The 20757-nt window shown below is 44.3% G+C and overlaps 2 protein-coding genes across 2 annotated transcripts in view; one reads left to right on the top strand and one right to left on the bottom strand.

The window, feature by feature from the left end:
- LOC126954756 (60S ribosomal protein L14-like) overlaps positions 1-19582 on the bottom strand; it is a 1186913-nt gene extending 1167331 nt beyond the window's left edge. Inside the window, exon 1 of the mRNA XM_050790631.1 lies at positions 19579-19582. The gene's annotated coding sequence lies outside the window, so the exon portion shown is untranslated. The remainder of the gene's footprint in view (positions 1-19578) is intronic.
- Positions 1-20757, top strand: part of SCFD2 (sec1 family domain containing 2) — an 807609-nt gene that overhangs the window by 516280 nt on the left and 270572 nt on the right. The window lies entirely within an intron of this gene.

The following is a 20757-nucleotide window of genomic DNA, read 5'->3' as shown; positions in this document are numbered from 1 at the left end:
GCTCTTTTTCCAGCCTGGATTGTCCTTTAATTAGTGGTTGGGAAGTAGTACATTCATAACCTTGTCAAATCTTCTCCCAAATTCCTCATTAACTGGACTTAGATGAGGAGATAGATAGAAAGAACACGCTAAAGTCTTTCTTATATTCATTTGCCAAAACACACAGTACAGCCAAGAGCCAAGGCATTCCTCTGCTCTCTATCCCCAGGCAAGAGATGGAATGATTCCTCTTGGAAAAGCTGGCACACTGTTATCAACCTGAGACCTACTATGATTTTAGGGCAGAAGACGGCAGGCTCCTTGTGGTTTCAGTGCATGCCAAGCCCCACAACCTTGTAGAGAACAATATCCAGACTGTGGTCCTGTCCAGCAGCAGGCTCCAGAAGTTTCTCAGCAAACCAGCAAAGCAATACAACCCTTAGCAGCTCCTCTCCCACCACTATGAAATAGTTTGACCCATAAGGAGAGCCCTTTCAAGTCATGGCCGACCTCTCTCTCTTCCTCCATCCTTTCTCTCCAGTTCACATGCAGGCCCAGCACTGCCTGGACGCTTGGTTCAAGCTTGTATTCTTCGCCATTTGACTTCCTGCGTTATTTGGTGGGCTGTTTATTGTCCAACTCTCCACACTAGAGTGTAAGCTCTGTAAGGGTAGAGATTTTGTTTTGTTCACTGGTCTATCCCCAAAACCTAAAAGAGTGCTTAACACACAGCACATGCTAGCACTTAATGGGTATTTGTAAATGAATGAATGAATGAATGAATGAATGAATACTATGTGTTTTATATGCAATGAGAAAGGAGGCAGTGGGAAGAGCCTGAGGAAGCTGGAATTGTGGAAGTGGATGTGGGGAGCCGGGGCTGGAGTGGGGAGGGAGTGGTGGGATGAGAACACAGAAGCAGAGGCTGGCTTTGGAGATGGGGCAAGCTCTCAGGATGCTCCAGACATAAGCTTAATCTTGGCTCATTTTTCCACTGGCACCAGTGGAAAGATGAAAGGGAAGGGCTTGAAGGGTGAGGTGACTGAAGAGGAGAGGATGGAGAGGGTGAGAGGATGCTGCTGTGGCCAACTGAGGTCTCAAGGAAGTAGAATTTGGGTCATTGGCCCAGAACAGGGTGAGGGACAAGACTAGGAATGGCAGGCTGGTGGTGGGGAAGTCAGAGGAAGAGCAGGACAGGCGGGCGACATCCACTGAAAATGCTTTGGCAAGAACCAAAGGACCAGCTGAAATGAGAAAACAGGAGTGTGTAGGGTGTGGTTTGGGCAGCAGCATTCTCTGTAGGGAAGGAGAAGCAGAGAGGTGGGGTGGGCAGGCATCTCCGAGAGCCAAGAAAGTGAGTTTCTTTGGAATTTTGGTGAATGGCTGATTCTGAAATCCAAGTGGGAAGTGAATCAGGGATGTCCATCAGGAGCCTATAATGGTGAATAATTCTGGAACCTTCCTGTGGGCCAGGCACTGAGCTGCACACAAATTGTCTAGTGGCACAGCATCTCATGCCAAGAGTGCCTGTGAATGGACACATGTGTTTGACTGTACAAGGCAAGGACTGTGATTTTTTTTCTACTTCTTCATTCTCTGCACCTAGCATGTGTCTGGTATATATTAAGCACTCAGCAAATAATTGTGAATAAAATAATGAGCAAGAGCAGGTTCTATGCAAGAACTGGCAGATACGATTTTCTTTCTCTTTCTTTCTTTCTTTCTTTTTTTTTTGAGAGGGAGTCTCACCCTGTGGCCCAGGCTGGAGTGCAGTGGTGCAATCTCGGCTCGCTGCAACCTCTGTCTCCTGGGTTCAAGCAATTCTTCTGCCTCAGCCTCCTGAGCAGCTGGGACTACAGGCATCCACCACCATGCCCAGCTAATTTTTTGTATTTTTAGTAGAGACGGGATTTCACCATGTTAGCCAGGATGGTCTCAATCTCCTGACCTCATGATCTGCCCACCTCAGCCTTCCAAAGTGCTGGGATTACAGACATGAGCCACCGTGCCCAGGCGCAGATACAGTTTTCTATTGTTTTCTGTCTTTTCCTGGACCTTAGGGACTTACACCCCTTTCCCTACAATGAATTAAGCATGTACCGTGTCCCAGGCACTGTTACTTAAGGGACTTACACCACTTTCCCTAATATGAATTAAGCACATACCATGTCCCAGGCACTGTTCTGAGTGCTCCGTATGTATTGACTCTTTTAATTGTCACGACATACCCATGAGACAAGGCCAGTACTGTTGGCATCTGTTTACAGACATAGAATTCACACCCAAGAAAGTTAGGCAGTTTGCTCAATATGACACCGTTAGAAAGTGGGAAAGGCAACATTTGAGCCAGACAGTCTGGCTCCAGAGACCCACGACTCTAAATCTGCTGCTCACTTCTCAGTAGGCTCTACTGCCTAGTTACCCAGGGCAAAGTCCCCTTTATTCTCAGGTTTTGTCTCCCCTTTTTATCTTTTTGTGACTCACAGGTGAAGGAGGTTTGTATTTGGAATGGAATATGTGAAATGCTAAGATGAAGAGAGAGCAGAAGACCAGAGTCCGAAGCACGTGTGTGCGTGTGTGCACACATGCGTGCGTGTGTGTGTGTGTGTGTGTGTGTATTGTGACAGGGACTGCGGTTGCTAAAAATGACATCTCATATATTCCCCTCTAGAGCTGCATGGATCACAGCTACAGAAAAGTGATTTGACCATGATGTTACCTCTGCCAATGTAGAGTCAGAGCACAGAAAATTTAGGACTGGTTCCCCAGAAAAGCAACACCCAACCAAGATTTTCAGCCTGTTCCCCATGAAAAAGGGGGAAAGAGCATCACTTATTGAATTTAACTTAAGCATTCGATCAAACACCTCTTCATTTTACCCAGAAGTCCCAAGGCCTGAAAAAGAAGCCCCTCAAAATTGAATCGGTGCAGTAGAATTTAACTCCAATCATAAGCAAGGCCTCTGCAAGGTGCTTGAAGAAGGAAAAGTGGCATTTGTCTCTTTCTTGATGTTTTGCTTTTTCTACCTTCTGTCCTATTACATAATGCTAGCCCCATTCAGAAAAGGAATAATGCTTCAAAACAGGGCCAGCATTCAATGACGAGGAGCACATTTGCTGAACACTGGTGGCTGTTGACAAATGCCACAGCTCCACTTGAGTTTATAATAATCAACAGAACCTTTGATTATTTTGTATGCCTTGCCAATGTGACAGCTATGTATATGTAACAGGCTCCAGCAGAGGTCTCAAAGAAAGGATTCTATTTCCATCTTGGACAGAAAGTTCCCCGCAGCAAACATGCTTACCTTCAATTGTCCTCATTAACATGATGCTGAAAAGTTGAAAAACTGATCTTGTTTCAAATGTTAAAATAATGAAATTTTCCCAGGAAAGATATCTCAAAAATACTAAGTGTTTATGATGCAGGGTCAGTCAGGTTTATTTGTTTAAATCATCAGGTGCATGTGAGTTCGATGTGAAGGTCACTGAAAGACTTTGACATGATCCCTGCCTTCAAGGAATTTATAGTCTGCTGAGAAAGGCAAGATCCACACAGGAAAGAGGGAATGATATACTATAATCTATAAAAATAATGTCAAATAGTATCTAAGAAGAAAGTGGAGGATGAGTAAGTGCTGGAGTGACTGTAGGAAGCTTCTTGGAGGAGCTGGAAATTGGGCAGCAATTTGAAGGATGGATGAGATTTGGATAAGAGGGTGCATTTGAGGGGGAATGGAAGTGACCTTGTGGAGGAAGTGGAAGAGGCTGCACTGATTGATGAAATTGTGTTAGGATGGAATGGGAACTCAGATTGAATGAGTAAGATGTTACCAGATTGTGGAAGGACTTGGAAACTGAAAGGCAGGACATTTAGGCTTTAGTCTTGATACTTGCTAGTACTCAAACTGAGTGGGGGACCCCAAGGTTTCAACAGAGGCTCTCACAGTAGCCAGCCACCCCTGCTAGAGCCTATTGGCAGGAGAGGTGCACTCCAGAACCTGCCAAAACCAAAGCATTTGAAACATTGTGACTATGGCTACTGTCAACAATAGGCCACAATTCAAGTTCATCATTGAACTATGGTCCATTTCTTACCTTTGTTTTTCTGTGAAAATTAAGCTACAACCACTGCCCCAGTGCCTTGACGTTCCAGGGGCAGAAGTCACATGTGGAATGAAGAGGAGTGAAGGACTCACAGGTGGGAATTGAACAATAAGAACACTTGGACACAAGAAGAGGAACATCACACAATGGGGCCTGTTGTGGGGAGTGGGCGGGGGGGCAGGGATAGCATTAGGAGATATACCTAATGTAAATGACCAGTTAATGGGTGCAGCACACCAACATGGCACATGTATACATATGTAACAAACCTACACATAGTGCACATGTACCCTAGAACTTAAAGTATTTAAAAAAAAAAAAGAAGAAGAAGAAGAACAGGAGTGAAGGAGAGATGGGGTGAGGGGGTGAAAGCCAACCCTAGGGAGCCACCAACCTGGAGGAGGATGGTGAGAGCCATGAGATAAAAAATTGGCTGCTTGAGGCTGGACACGGTGACTCACACCTTTAATCCCAGCACTTTGGGAGGCTGAGGGGAGCAGATCAGTTGAACGCAGGAGTTTGAGATCGACCAGCCTGGGCAACATAGTAAAGTCCTGTCTCTACCAAAAATAAAAGAAATTAGCCAGGCATGGTCGCATGCACCTGTATTCCCACCTACTCTGGAGGCTGAGGCAGGGAGATTGCTTGAGCTCAGAAGGCAGAGGTTGCAGTGAGCCAAGAACACAGCACAGCACTCCAGGCTGAGTGACAGAGCAAGATCCGGTTTCAAAAAAAAAGAAAAAAATAAATAAAAAATAATTGGCTGCTTGAACAGAACTTGTCCAGAAGCTAGGATAACCAGTCAAATCACCTAAGTGGAAAGCAGGTAGACATGGGAACAGAATTAATTTTGAAGCTGATGCCATCTAGTTAATATTTACAAGGTGCTAACTGTGTGTCAGATGCATGTTAGGAAAATGCAAGCTAGAACTTAGTGAAAAGGAAAACCTTCAATACCCAAGGAAAGAAGTCAAAGCATGTCCAGCCAGGATCTCATTCATTCATTCATTCTTCCATCTATTTATCAACAAAATATGTTAAGTGCAGTCATTGAGTTACCCAATCACAGGGGGCCCTGCATACACTGTTTTGTATATAAAGGGCATTGCTGGAGTGCCATGTATGGTAAATATGAACAGTGTTTTTGGAGCCATGCATCAGGATGGCCCAGATTGCATGCCTACTATGTGCCCCAGGCACTGTTGTAGATGCAGATGAATGTAGGTTCAGGGGAGAGTCCAAGACTAGGAAGCAGCCAACCAATCAAGGTGGGAAGTTGAAAGATCACAGAAAGAAGAGCAAGAGATGTATGCACAAGGCCCCAAAACAAATCCTGCCAGACACCAGGGCCTGGGCCAGCTCTTCGTGCCCACCCGTTCTAGTCCTCACATTTAGAACAGGTGTAAAGAGAGCCGAAGGCAGCTTTTCCCGTAGAAAGAGAGGTGAAAATGAAAGTGCATTTATAGACAGATGCTAGATTTATAAAGCATCCTCTACAAAGCCCCTGGGCGAGTTGCCTTCCTTTGGTGATGAAAGGTCAGCCCTTTAGGAGACAGGCTGGACATCTGAAATGGCTGGAGATAGAATTCTCAAGCCTGTGCTATGGAATAGATGGATAAATGGCTTTCTTTATTCCCTCCGGGAGGTTAATAGTAGGGAATAATTTCCAATCTGTGATCACACCTTTCTCTCTATCTCATTACACACTTACTTGAGTGAGAAAGGTGAAGTCAGTAAAAATTTATGGACTGTCTTGTCCTAATTTCTGCAAAACTTTGACTTTTCCTTCTCATTGGCTGCATGATTTACTGAATATGTGCTAATAGTCACAAGCCTGGCACTTGGTGAGTACAAGAATGTTTTAAGGAAGTCAATACTAATGTCACATTGGTGGCTTATCTGGTATTAAGCTGGCCATAATGTTACAGCAGATGTCTAATTGCTTAAAAATATGAAATTTCTGTAGAAAAGCAGAGTCAGCAATGACTCCCTTCTCATAACTGTCTCCCACTCAAACTTAAATCTCTTGATCTTTGGGTTATTGTTCCAGATAGTGTCAGACAAGGTGTCATCCTTTGATGCTAAAGACTAATTCATGATGCCTTTAGCTAAGTAAGAGAGAAGGACCTGTCTTAGCTAAGTAGCAGAGGAGTAACAACGCTGGCTGGAATGGTTTTCATTTTATCGTGTAGATTAATGGATTTATAGGGAGGATAGGAAAAGAATCTTTCTTTGCAAATTAGTCAGGATACTCCTTGGAAAAAAAATAGCAGAAACCCAACTTAAGCTGTCTTAGGGATCAAAATAAAATGTATAGGCTTTTTTAATGGGAAAATCTAAAGTTGGATTTGGTAGGTTTAGGCATGGCTGGATTTTATAGTCTCCAACAATCTCCACAGGTCCATAGGTCTCAGGCCTGCTACTCATCTCTTGCCTGTCTTTATTCTTAAGCAGTCTCTGGCCAGGCAGTTGTCCTTGGAAGCTCCAAGCTTATATCAACCTCACAGCTAGCAGCTCCCAGCTGAAAGAAAAGACCTGTCTCCTGGCAAAAGTTCCAGAGTTGAGCCTGAGTTGGCTGGCTTGGGTCACAGGTCCATTCCAGAATCAAGTGTCCTGGCCAAGAGGGTAGAAATTGCTGATTGGCCAAGCCTTGACCACATGCCCAGCCCTGGAGCAGAGAATTTGAGGTCAGCTACACTGAACCACTTGGATTAGGAATGGGAACAGGATGGGTATGAATGAGAAATGAACACCAGGCAGGTGAAAGAGCAGCCCTCCAATGTGCGCGCCCCTCCGTGTGTAAATAAGTCATCTCTTCTGGGATCTTCACTGATTTGTATGGGGCCCTGGCTCACATTTTGAAATGGAAGGGGCCCTGCACGGACCAGGCTATGCTGTCCTGGTGCCCTCCGAAGCTTTCTGCTTCTCTTGCTGACATTTAGTGCGTCTCTCTAGGATACAGAAAAATGGAATTCAGAAGGCATTTCTAAAAGGGTTTTCATCCCCAGTGGTTGGTCCACATGCACTGGAAGATCCAAATTTCATGGGGAGGCAGAAGGTGGGAAAGGTGGAAATCTGCACTTCCAGATCTGAGTTCCAGCTCTGCCACCAGCTTCCCATGTGATCTTAGGTTAGTTCTAACTCTTCTGAGGTTCGAGACTCTTGCCAAGATGGGAATTACTGTATACTTCCCACCTCAGTGACTGCGGTGAGGCTGTGAAAACTTTCAAGAAAGAACTTGACAGATTTTTAGTAGTAATAATATTGGCGACAATTTACTGAGCCCCTACTATGTGCCAGGCAATACATAGATTATTCATTCATATCACTTACATTTTAGAGCTAAGAAAAATGAGTCCTAGAGAGACCAGAGAGCTTAGCCACAGTTGCCTGGCTGGAAAAAAGTAGCGCTAGGATTTGAACCCAGATCTTTTTAGCTCCAAAGCCTGCATTCCCTCCACAATGCTAAACAGCCTCTGTGGCAGACACTGTAGGTGGCCTCCAGGAGCCAGCCCCTCCCCCAAACATCATTTCTTCCTAACCAATTCTTGTTGATTTTCTCATTCTATTTTGTTCTGGTCAGAAATGTGTCAGCCCTAAAGGATGCGTCATGATTGGTCTAAGCCTACCATAGCTATTCCATTTCCCATTGTTAGATATTTCCTTTTCCAGCATCCCTCACCACAGAAGTGGCCAATGAGATGTAATTGGAATTCTTATGAAGGAGCTTTTGAAAAGCATCTTCTAGTTAGATAAAAAGAAATAGTTCCACAGTAGTATATGTGACAAATGCAATGTCCCTGGTATGTTGGGTGTTTACCTCTCCCAACACCTCATACCTGGTAAGCATGAACCAATGTTAAAAATAGTTCATAGGGCTTCCTTTGGTCATCTCCAAGCTCATCCCCAATGAGGAGCCTCTGCAACTGACTGATTTCTACGCAACAGCAGCAGATACACGCATTGCCATGACCCTTCCCGACAGGCATTTATGACACGAGACACAGATGCCAAAGCTTAACTTTTTAATTTTTGAAGCAGCATATTGCTTTGTCACCCAGGCTGGAGTGCAGTGGTGCAGTCACGGCTCACTGCAGCCTCAACCTCCCAGGCTCAAGCAATCCTCCCACTTCAGCCTCCCAAGTAGCTGGGACTACAGGCACATGCCACCACACCCAGTAATTTTTTTTTAACTTTAGTAGACACAAAGTCTCACTATGTTGCCCAGGCTGGTCTCACAATCCTCGGCTCAAGCAATTCTCATGCCTTGGCCTTCCAAAGTGCTGGGATTACAGGCCTGAGGCACTGCACCTGACCAAAACTTACTTATTTTATGACCCAAGTCGATGCTTCATAAAACCATTCTTTCATTGTACAAGACAATCATGCACTATTCATTACAATTCCCAGGAATCTCAGACCTAAGAGTCATGCTTAACTGGATCCATATTCCTCATCTTGAATATTCTGATATGACTCGTTCACACCTTCATTGCTAAGCCTTTAGTTAAGCCTTTGTTCTTTTCTCATTGCTTAGTATATAGTTTCATTGCATCTGTGTTTTTTATAGAAATGAATCTCAATTCCCATCATAAATGAGTAGTTGAAGAAGTGAAAAGAAAATACCTACACATCCCGAAGAAAGGAATATAAACATAAACCACACACTCATGTTTTGGTTGTGAATTGAGTCTGATCAATGTAATAAAAGTGTTGATTAAGGTTAAGAGTTAGAGTTAGGAAGTCAAAAGGCTTGGAATAGCTATCTCCCTCTTAGCTTAGCTGAAAAACATTTCTTCACTTAGGACAACAGTGTCTGTGAGGGCCCCACACTTTGATGAGGGAGGGAACCTCCAGGAGAAAGAATGTATTAAATACAGGAAACCACGTTGCTGTCATGAATGAGTCTTGGGGAATAAGACTATTTGTGGCAGACAGGATTACCTGTCTAATCCAACAGCTAATCCCAACTCCTGGGCCCTTACAGGTTATGTTACAGAAGCAAAGAAAAGTAAATTTCCATTTCCCAATCTCCATCTTAGTGAGGAAGGCTATAACACAGTCCTGGTCAATGAAATAGAGGAAGTGGAAGTTTGTTGACAGTTTCAGGAAAACCTTTATCTTTGATGCAGCTGGCACTGCCCCTTTCAGGAGGAAGTCAGGATGTGGACGCTGAAGCCGGAAGGAGGGTTGATGGGAATGGTGAGAGAGTGTGGAATTTCTCCTCTGACTACTTCATCCTCTCAGTGAAGCTGAAAGCAAGGCCAGCAACTGAGATGGAGATGGGGAAGGAGGTGTTGTGGAGTTGAGGAAGGAGGAGAAAGTGTGGAACAGTCACAGAGTGGAGTAGAAGGAGGTAAATCAACTAGGGATACATGTGGGATTATTGGGCAAACTCAAGACCGACTTGAAATTGGTGGTCAGGAACATAAAATGAGACTAGCCAGCATGGCTGAGTATTTTTCTCAGGTCTTGTCCTTTGGCCTGCATGCAGGCACAGAATAGGATTTGACTAGATTATGTTCTGCCAGGATAATACAATGAAGAGAGAGAGGTAAAGAGGCTGAGGGTCTTTGCAAGAAAGTGACTCCAGACATGGATAGTGGACGCTCAGCTGGAGAAATGAGGAAAGGAGGGAGGTGAGGGCAGTAAACTTAATAGGACCTTCTACCCACTAGGGCCAAAGAATGATTTGTGTTGAGCTACTGGAGGAAGTCAGCTGGGGGAGTAGAAGATGCGGGACATGGGGGATGTTTGAAACTGAGATTAAGGAGGAGACACAGCTTTAGTCACATCTGGATTATGATAAAGGTGCAGCGTCTGGAGTAGAAAATGAGGGTCAAAGAGATTGTGCTCTGCCACTTCCTTGAATTTAGATAACAGACCTAAGGCCTGAAAACGTGAAAGTGTTATCCTCCCATCTCCCACAAAACTGACTGGTTTGAGCCATTCATTGGAAGCTTGTCTCCATGTAGCAGACAATAGGACCCGCCAGAGTTTCCAAACCTCTCTCCTTCCCCCCTGTCCCAGTTAGCAAACTACAAGCTGGAGCCCTGTTCAAGAGGAACTCAGCAACAGACAGAGAAGCGAGACAGGGCCTTGGGGGAGGAGGGATGGCAGGAGGAGGTATGGTGGAAATGGCAGCTTAGTCTCAAAACAAGTAGTTAGTGGTCGCAAGAGCAGGGGAGACTGGCTCTCATGCTCTGGGGCTAAGAACCCCTCTCCTTTGTTTAGCCTGGAGAAAGCCCCCATTTTGAGGTGGAAGTGAAAGCCATAAAGGTTAGAGGGCAAAGGGCTGAGAGTCAAGCAGGACATTGTGCTTACACAGTCAGGATTTCCCAACTGGAAAGATCTTTACAGTGCATCAGTTAAGGTTAGATGCAGCAGGTTGGAACCAAAGTCTTAGAGGAGCACTCTCAGGCTGCCCCGGTAGACGGTTACAATAGTTGCACAATGTTGTCGGGGTCCTGGCTTCATTTTCTTGCCCACAACCTTACCTGTGGCCCCCTTTCTAGTGATGTTATTTGGGGCAAGTTGCTTAATCTTTCTAACACTCAGTTTCCTCATCTGAAGAAGAAAAGTAATTGCAATACCCATTTCACAAGGATAACGAGCGGATTAATTAAAATAATACCTGGAAAGTTCTTTGCAAAAGTGTCAACACAGCAAGCCTCGGCTGTTTTTATTTGTTTTGTTCAGGACTTGTACAATGCCAGGCATACAGTTGGAGCTCAATAAATAATTGCAAATCAGTTATTATTATCATTATTATTGTTGCCATAAAAGACCCACAAACGACATCAAGAGCCCACTCCATTTACATAGCACCTAGTAAGAGCCTAATTTAACCCAACTTTATTTCTGGACAACCAGTTGAGCTGGAAGGGACCTGGGGTGCAATTGTCAAAAGGCAGCTGATGGAGGGCTGAACCCACGTCAGCCCAGTGGAGCCCAGGACTGCCCCAAATGCTGCGCTTCCGCCAGACCAGACGCTGCTAATGGCTTTTGTTGGTCTGCCAATTCTCCCGCCCATCCTCCTCTGGGAAGAAAGAGCAGACTGGACGGAAGGAGTCCTTCAGAGGCCTATGCATGCCAGAGGCTGAGAGCCTTGGAAGGGGAGCGAGGAGACAATCAGGGGGGAAGACAGTCACTGGGGAAGACAGTTCTCAGGGATTCTGCAAGGCCCTGGAGGTGTTTCTCTGTCTCTGCACCCCTGGTACCCCTACCGCTGTGCATGTAGCTTTGCTTCATACCACCTGCACTTCCTTGCTTCCAGCGGGATTGTGACAAGAAAGCTCGCAGAAGTCAAAACAAGCCTGGTGATATGAAAACCATATGAAAACTTGGCGGGGTCCCATTTCAGACTAATGGGCCTCCCAGACATCACCGAGCCCACAGACACTGGCCCTTTGTGAGGTCGGGGCCTGGCTCCCTCACTCCCATTCTACTAAGACAGAATTCAAAAGGAAACAAGCAAGGCAGCCAGTCTCTTTTCTCTCATCCACATGCTTCCAAAGGCTTAGAAACAGAGTAACGTCACGCACTTTGAGTGATGAACACAGGGTGTTGTTACCGGCTAGGCCCATTCACAGTGCTTTTCAGTCCTCACTTGATCTTCATGGTAGACCTTCGTCTCATTTCCAAAAGGAGGTCGCTGCAGTTTCTGGATGTCCCATAGCCCAGGTTCCACATAAAAAATGATGGAGCAACCAGCTGGGGTTCAAATGCAGACCCATCTGGCTCAAAACCTTGACCTTTGATTGTTACAGAGCTACCTCCCAGATGACCTTTTGATTATTTCAGACAAATTTACCAACATTCAAAATTTTGCTTCAGGGCTTAGCTTTCAGAAAAAAAAAAAAAAAGATGTTTCCTGTTCTAGAAAGAAATCGACATATACCTTTTTTTCATGACTTGTTATTGAATCTTTGGACAATACTGTAACATGCCAATTGTTATTTATACCTGAAATTCCTGCATTTCAAAATCTGTTGGGTGTGGAGGGAGACTATTTTCCAGAGCCATCATTATTGTGGTGCTAAAATTAAATGCTCTTTTAAGGCAACTCAAAAAAACTCAGAACGTGAGATCAATGGCTGTGCAAGAATAATGACTTGTTCTTAAGACTGGAAAAACAAGCTTGGTATGCAAATACACCTGCAGACTATAATCTGTATGTAATTTACAATTACATATACATCGATTCTATATCTTCGTGACATGGCTTCTGAAAAATATCCTGAAGATATTTTAAAGACATTTTAAAACTTGATAAACTTTTGTAAGTCTGGCAGGACCCAGGTGCTCTGAATTCCTCTCTTATGGATAGTATGGGCAGTAGGCTGGAAATGGAACCCTCTGCTAGAAGCTGCCTGGTCACTTCTGGAAATAACTTTGGCCCTGATCATTTTAGAAGAAATGAGGATCTGTATCAATGTCCTCATGAAGAGACACATGAAGGCCTCACCCACTTATCTGGGATGAAGGAAAGGAAGGGGTAGGGGCCAGAGTGATTAAAGGAAAGAGAGTGAAAACCCCCGAATTGCCCATCAGCAGGGGTCTGGCTAAAAGAATCGCTCCACATGCACATCCAGATGAAGTGGGTGTTGTACAGCTGGTGAGAAGATTGGCTGCATCTGTAGGGATTGATAAGGAACAATCTTTTATTGTAAATCTTTTTTATTTACAGCACATTTTTTCAATGTAAATTTTTTTAATGCAGGCCAGGGTATGATATTTGTTGTTTTAAATTGGGAGTTATCTGTATCTATAGCTTTCTTTCTCCATTTGTTTATCTATTTCAGTATCTAAATGTATAAATAAATATACTTTGAATATCTCTAGAATGATACATAATAAACTGGAAACAGTGGTTGTTTCTGGGGAGGAAAATGAGGGGCCTGTAGATCAGAGTTAAAAAGAACATTTACTTTTCACTGGATACCCATTCATAATGTTTGAATTTTAAAACTTAAAAAATATCTTTACTATAGCTAACATTGGTTTAGCACATATTACATACCCAGTATTGCTTCACATTAATAACTTCACATTTATAGACGCATTTAATCCTCAACACACCTAAGAGTTAGTAACTATTAGGATACCATTCTATACATGAGAAAACTGAGGTGCAGAGCTTATACTTCTAGCATCTGAACCCAAGTAGAGAGGTTCCAAAATCCAATACCACATGAATGTACTGCTTTTAAAGAATGAAGTCACTATTTTTTCTCAATGTGGAAGGGAGTACTTGCAGCCACCCTTGACACTGAGGGTGGCACTATCCCTGGCTCAGTGATTGCCAGTGTGGTCCCCAGTGATGCCAAGTAAGAAGTGGTTTGGGTGAGATTTTGTGGGGAAGGTGAGGGTGGTCCATCACTTAAACCAATGCCCTGTTCCCCAGCTCCTCGATGAAGAAGCTGGGAGTTTCATTCTCTGACAGCCTTTGATCCTCATTATCTTATTGCTAAGTTTTAAACAATGTACTCTACATAAATTAGCTTTAAGCCTCCATTATGTGATTTTGCAACCCTTGTTAGATATGGGTAGCATACCAAGGAGGAGAAATCAAATGATAGCTTCTCTTGATCTCTAATGGATGGATAGAAATTGAAACCGGTCACCACAGTTTTCTTACAAAATTAAAGAAGTACATTGTGTTCTCTAAATGAATTCAAGCTACAGTGAGAATAGCTTTCTCTCCAAAGTTACAGTAACCCTGAATCAAGTTTGGCTCATGGGCCATCTGGCTGCAAACCCCACAGTACTCTACTTATATTCAAAGCAGTACTAATTGCCTTGTTAACAGAGCTCCTCTCATGAGAATGAAATTTAAGCAGAGGAATATCAAAGTGTGATTTCAAGAGAATTGCATTGGTCCGGGAACTGATAGCATTTCCAGCAACCAAGTCTCAGAAGGCCCACGGAGCAAATAAAGAACATTTTAATGGTATTGTCAGGAGGATACAACTTTTCGAGGCAGATTTGCAAACAGGAAAGGGGGCAGAGACCGTTCTTGTCTAGACATCTGATTAGTGGGAAATTGTAGGATTATAAGGAGTGTGGATTTTTTCTGGCTGACATTTCTGAGGAGGTCAGGCTTTCTGCACAAAGAGGTAGGTGAGAGAAACATTTGTATCCGGTAGAAAATGCTGACTGGTCCTTATCCTCCCTTGGGCTCCAGAAGCAATTCCAGACCAAGAAAATATATTACTAGATTGAAACCTGCTGCCACTGCTTGGCACAATGGGCAGTTGCCTGGGAGGGTCTGGGGCTTGGAGATAGATGAGAACCGCTGCTGGAGGACACAGTTCCAGAAATGTCTCTCCACTCCTGCCCCTGCTTCATGCCCTTTGATCTCCAGTCCCAATTTGCTTTCTGATCATGCTGCTAGCTGATCCCCTGGACTTGAGACCTCTGTTCTGCTTAAATAACAGCCCATCTTTTGTCCCCTCACTTCTCCCAGCCACTCCCCCGCCCCCGTCCCAGGGCATTATGGAAACCTCAGCACTTTCAGGGTGGAAGTTACAGGGTGGGCAAACAAATAATTTCTGCTTGGGTGGCCATGAAGCCAAATGAAATTGGGAGTAGGTGTGGAATGATCCCATGGGCTCGGGCAATGGGTAGGACTCTGGAGGTAATAGGTGGGTTCCATAAGGAAATGGGCTGAGAATCAGAGACTTGAGATTTTAGGATAGGTTTCTCATCTCAAAGGTGGAAAAATTAATAAAGCTAGTGCTGCTCCGATCCCACCTGAGTTCTTTCTGCTCAGTGCTATCAACCATTACTGCCTGCAGCCCTGGGTCACATTCTTTTGCCATGACCTAAGATAGGCACCGTCTGTGAGAAAGCCACAGCCCAGCTCCATGACAGGAACAGACATTGCAGCAAATGCAGTCGTTGGGGTTAAAAAATACAGAGAGCAATTATATCAGTCTAGTCCCACTAGGAGGGCAGAAACTACTCTGTATTTAAAACAGGAAATTGATTCCAGGGAATTTGTCACACGGGTGAGGGAAGAGCCAAGCAGCCAAATGGGATGGTGAGACCACCTGAAGTAGGCAACAGAAGGAAGCTGTGGCTACCCCACGGCTTAAGGGACAAAGCGAGGAGATGGTGTAACCAGAACCGAGGCAGGAGGCCCAGAAAGAAATCACAACCAAAGGAGAAGCACCTCACCGGCAGCTGGGGATGCTGAGGAGCAATGGGGAAGACACCATCCAAGGCAAGAAAGGGAACAGAATTATCTTGGCTTTTCTCCCTCTGCCCTGTCCTCCAGTCTCCTGACAGTGCCTCCCGCTGGCTGAACCAAGCAGGAATTGTGCCATCATGGAGCCTGGGAAACAGCTTTCCAGGGCAGACCAGGGCATGGGCAAGTTGGGGCAAGTGAGATAGAGTAAGTGAGTTGGGGATTCTGTAGAATACTCTCCTGGCATCTGCTGCTTTTCCCTCTGCAACAACCAGAACTAAACCACAAAACAAAATATTTGTGCCATTATTAGTTGAATGTCTCTGCCACCTTGCCCTAGTCCTGCAAACTCAGCTCCACGAGGACAGGGATGGAGTCAGCTTTATTCATTGTTGGATCCCCAGCATCTAGCACAGTAAGTGGTCCCTGGTAGCTTCATTTACGATGTTGTTAATGAATCGTTGTGTACTGTCCATCTTGCAAACAATTGATTCTTAGAGTAGGCTTGTGGGATTTTAGATATAGTGGAAGTAGCACTTACACTCACCGCAAGCTCTGAAAGTACCAGATCACCCAGCCCCTGGGGTGGCACTCCTGAGAGCTCAACTGCATGCAACTTCAGCAAAAGATCTTAGAATGTAAATAGATTTAACTCCATTACCAGAAGTTACTGGTACTTAATACTACTTGATAACTATCACATTTTATAAACTGTAAAATGATGCTTTAGTGTTAGAGATTATAGTAATAATTATTACTCTTTGCATGGGTAAGCGCACATTCTGTATCTGCTTAAAATGGCAGGGAAGAATTTTAGAGTTTTTCCTTTTTAAGACCTGCTAACACTGGGGCACAGATAGAATTTCCAGGTGACAATTTAAGCCGTTTGGTCACAGGAAGAAAGAATGAAGCATAAGATGAGAAATTGTGTAGAGATAAATATTCAAATAGAGAAAAGAAAAGGCAGCATGGAGGAGCTTATACGTTTCAGGAAAAGAGGAGCAAAGGTGGTGCAAGGAATGGAATGACGTAGAAACCACAGTTGCCGTGGATGCTGAGAGCTGTGTGATCAGAAATCAGTAAGAAGTGAATAAAGCAAATGCCAGTTAGGGCAAAAGTACCATTGAAACTTGACTGGAAGAGTTTTATTAAACCAGAAGGTGACTAACAAGTTGATGACTCTAACAAACAACCACAGTAATAATAACTAGCATCTGTTTATTGCTGACAATGTGCCATGTAGCCAGCTAATCCACCAATTCTCCGGACAACCATGTAAAGTAGATACTATTATTTTCTCATTTCGCTTGAGGGAAACTAGAAGATATCTCTGTGTGTGTGTGTGTGTGTGTGTGTGTGTGTGTGTGTCTGTGTGTGATTTTGTTTTGGTTTAGTAACATCTGCTCCCCATTCCTAATGGTGCTCTGTATTCTTTTTGAGGAAAGTGGTAACTGGTTTCTAAAATGGCCACTGAACTTCACTTTCTGATATTCACACTCTTTACAGTCCCCACCCACAATGAATGGGGCTGATCTGTGTAATCAAAAAGAGACTGTAGAAAGAGTGGTATATGTCATAAAAGAAGATTGCATCCACCTTGCTCTTTTGGATCCCTCACCCTGGGAACTAGCTGCTGTGTCATGGGGAACTCAAGAAATCCCACAGGGAGGCCCAAGCGCTGAGGAGCTGAGGCCTCCTGCAACAGCCAGCACCAGCTTGCAAGCCATGTGAGGGAGACACTTATGAAGCAGACCTTCTGCCCCCAGTCCAACTCTCAGATGGCTGCAGCCCCCCACTGACAGTTTGACTACCACCTCATGAGAGACCCTAATCCAAAATCACCCGGCCAAACTGCTCCTGCATTCCCAAACACAAACTGTGAGATAAGAAGCGTTTGCTGTTTTCTTTGATTGCTGAGTTTTGGAGTAATTTGTTATATAGCAACAGATTTTTTAAAAAGGTGTTATTTTCTTTTCTTATATATAATTTTTATTTTTAATTTTTGTGGGTACACATTAGGTGTATATATTTCTGGGGTGCATGAGATGTTTTGATACAGGCTTGCAATGTGAAATAATTGTGGAGAATGGGGTATCCATCCCCTCAAGGATTTATCCTTTGAGTTACAACCAATCTAATTATATTATTTTAGTTATTTTATTTCTTTTTATTTTATTTTATTGAGACAGAGTCCCACTTTGTTACCCAGGCTGAAGTGCAGTGGCGTGATCTTGGCTCACTCCAGCCTCCGCATCCTGGGTTCCAGGGATTCTCCTGCCTCAGCCTCCTGGGTAGCTGGGATTACAGGCACGTGCCACCACAGCCAGCTAATTTTTATATTTTGAGTAGAGACAGGGTTTTGCTCTTGGCCAGACTGGTCTCAAACTCCTGACCTCGGGTGATCGGCCCACCTCGGCCTCCCAAGGTACTAGGATTATAAGCTTGAGCCACTATGCCCAGCCTCTCTTAGTTGTTCTTAAATGTACAATTAAAGTATCATTGTCTATAGTCACCCTGTTGGGCTATCAAATATTAGGCCTTATTCATTCATTCTATTTTTTGTACCCATTAAAGGAGTTATTTTCTTCATTTGATCCAAAGAGGAGGTGCATGACCTGAGCTAGACCAAGCCCACCCTTTCCTGTCAGAATTTCAGCAGAGTAAGAATGGCTGGGGCTTATTCATCCTGATGAGACTTTTCTGTTAAAGACTTTTCCTTATTGCTCTTGCCTCCTAGTTCTCTAGAATACCTTCACACCTGCCCATTTGGAGCTGGTCCTCCTGGCTTCCCATTAATTCTGCAAGCACCCAATATCCTTCAATGCATTTCCTTTTGCTTCAATTAAGCACAAGCAGTGGAGTGAGGAAACTGGGTTCAAATCCCAGTTCCACCACTGACTGCAGTCTTGGACAAGTTGCTTGAGCTCTTTGTACTTCCATTGCCTCCTCTTTGACAAGTGTGCATAATAATAAGACATATGGGTATGTGGCTCACAGGGTTATCAGAAGGAAAAATAAGTTAGTAGTTAGCAAGCACTCAGAACAGGGCCTATCACATAAAGAGCAGCAGGAAGCATTTGCTGTTATCGAAACCAGTGAACATACTACTCACCAGAAACAGCCCGGGAAGGCACCTAGGTCACTGACTAGTCAAGAGTGCAGAACCTCCAAGATTTGAGCCCCACCTGGATTGCCTGATTTCATATCTCTAGACCTTTAACCACTCCTCAATAATAGAAGCCCAGCCTGGCTGGAGCACAGTGCTAAGGTATACTCTTGTAATTATGCCAAAATTCACTTTTTTTTTTAAATACTTTAAGTTCTAGGGTACATGTGAACAACGTGCAGGTTTGTTACATATGTATACATGTGTCATGTTGGTGTGCTGCACCCATTAACTCGTCATTTACATTAGGTATATCTCCTAATGCTATCCCTGGCCCCCCTCCCCACAATAGGCCCCGGTGTGTGATGTCCCCCTTCCTGTGTCCAAGTGATCTCATTGTTAGATTCCCACCTATGAGTGAGAACATGTGGTATTTGGTTTTCTGTTCTTGCGATAGTTTGCTGAGAATGATGGTTTCCAGCTGCATCCATGTCCCTACAAAGGACACAAACTCATCCTTTTTTATGGCTGCATAGTATTCCATGGTGTATATGTGCCACATTTTCTTAATCCAGTCTGTCACTGATGGACATTTGGGTTGATTCCAAGTCTTTGCTATTGTGAATAGTGCTGCAATAAACATACGTGTGCATATGTCTTTATATCAGCATGACTTAAAATCCTTTGGGTTTATCCCCAGTAATGGGATGGTTGGGTCAAAATTCACTTTTAACATGAGTCAGGCAGTGGCTCTCAGCTTGCTTTAGCAGGGTTATACCCAATCCTCCCCACCCCCTCCAAAAAAGGGAGCTTCTCCCCTTGCCTGTGGCCATTCCCGTCTCTACCACACATTCTGATCTCTCACTCCAACTGTGAAGAACAGCCCCTGGCTGTCTTCTACCTCTTACCTTTCCTCATCTAGCTAGTTTTCATACCACACCTGGATGCCGATGAATAGATTTCTCTTGCTTATCTTGTTATTTTACTGGGAGTGGATGGGCAGATTGAATGAGGAAAGTAGTCCAAAGAGGAGCTGACAGGTGCCTTTGGACAACAAGCAAGTGATATAGGTTACTGGGAAGTCAGCCAAGATAAGGCAGAGTAGACCACTGGAATCCAAAGCGACCTTAATAGGCCAGAGAAAATGCATGAGAAAGTGGGAAGAGTGTGTGGGTAACAGAATTAAGAGTCCGGACCCCCCCACTTGATTAACAAGAGCAGGATTTTTGTAAGTTCCAGGATTCACAGGGATATGAGGACTCATTCCTTCTTTCCACATTTATTTACTGAGCATCTACTATGTACCAGGTACTTTGCTGGGTTCTGAGGATGCCTCTGAACAAAGCAAAGTGACTGTCCTCACAGAGTGACATTTTAGTGGTAGAGATGGATAAAGTTAAATATATAGCTTGTTAGGTGATCACTAAGAAGAAAAGAATAACAAAAATGTCTTAGGTCAAGTACCCTAGAAACAGAGCCTGAGACAGGGGTTCAGTGCAGCTGATTTAGTTTTTAGGGTGTGTTTTTGTTTTGTTCTTGTTTTTGTTGTTGCTTTTTTGAGACACAGTTTCACTCTTGTCGCCCAGGCTGGAGTGCAATGGCACAATCTCAGCTCACTGCAATGCCCACCTCTGGGTTCAAGTGATTCTCCTGCCTCAGTTTCCCAAGTAGCTGGGATTACAGGCACCTGCCACCATGCCAGGCTAATTTTTTTTGTATTTTTAGTAGAGACGGGGTTTCACCATGTTGGTCAGGCTGGTTTCAAACTCCTGACCTCAGGTGATCAGCCTGTCTCGGCCTCCCAAAACTCTGGGGTTACAGGCATGAGTCACCATACCCAGCCCTGATTTAGTTTTGAGGGAGAGCTCTCAGACGAAAGAAAGTCAAGGAAGGAATCCAGTAGTGAATAGAAAAAAGCCAGACAAGATGTGGTCTTAGGTCTGATCCACAGGGACTCTGGAATATTCACAGAACACTGCAGAATTCTCCCTCTTCCCCTTAAGGCGAAGGAAGCAGCCTTTTGTGTTCCCATATTTTTCCATCACTGGCTGCAGGCTGCGCTAGCATGGGTGGAGAAGAGAATGTGATTTCCCATCAACGCAGTAACCGTTAGTTGAGGGAAGCAGGACATCTGGGAGCTTTTGGCAGCTGATATTCACAGCAACTCAGGGTGGGTGCACTGGGAGGAAAAGATTCTGGATGGAGCAACTGCCATGTCTACCTCAGGAGGAGGGGATACAACATACAAGTAGGAGGTAACATTTTACATAGGATGGACAGGGGACCTCACTGAGAAGGTGGCTTCAAGAAATGCCTAAAGGAAGTGAGAACACCGATTGTGTGGCCAATGGGGAGAGGTTGTGTGTTGCGGGGTG

This window comes from Macaca thibetana, chromosome 5, assembly GCF_024542745.1.
Source record: "Macaca thibetana thibetana isolate TM-01 chromosome 5, ASM2454274v1, whole genome shotgun sequence".
Taxonomy (NCBI): domain Eukaryota; kingdom Metazoa; phylum Chordata; class Mammalia; order Primates; family Cercopithecidae; genus Macaca; species Macaca thibetana.
Note: the sequence above shows the minus strand (reverse complement) of the source record. Positions and strands in the feature narration are given on the sequence as shown.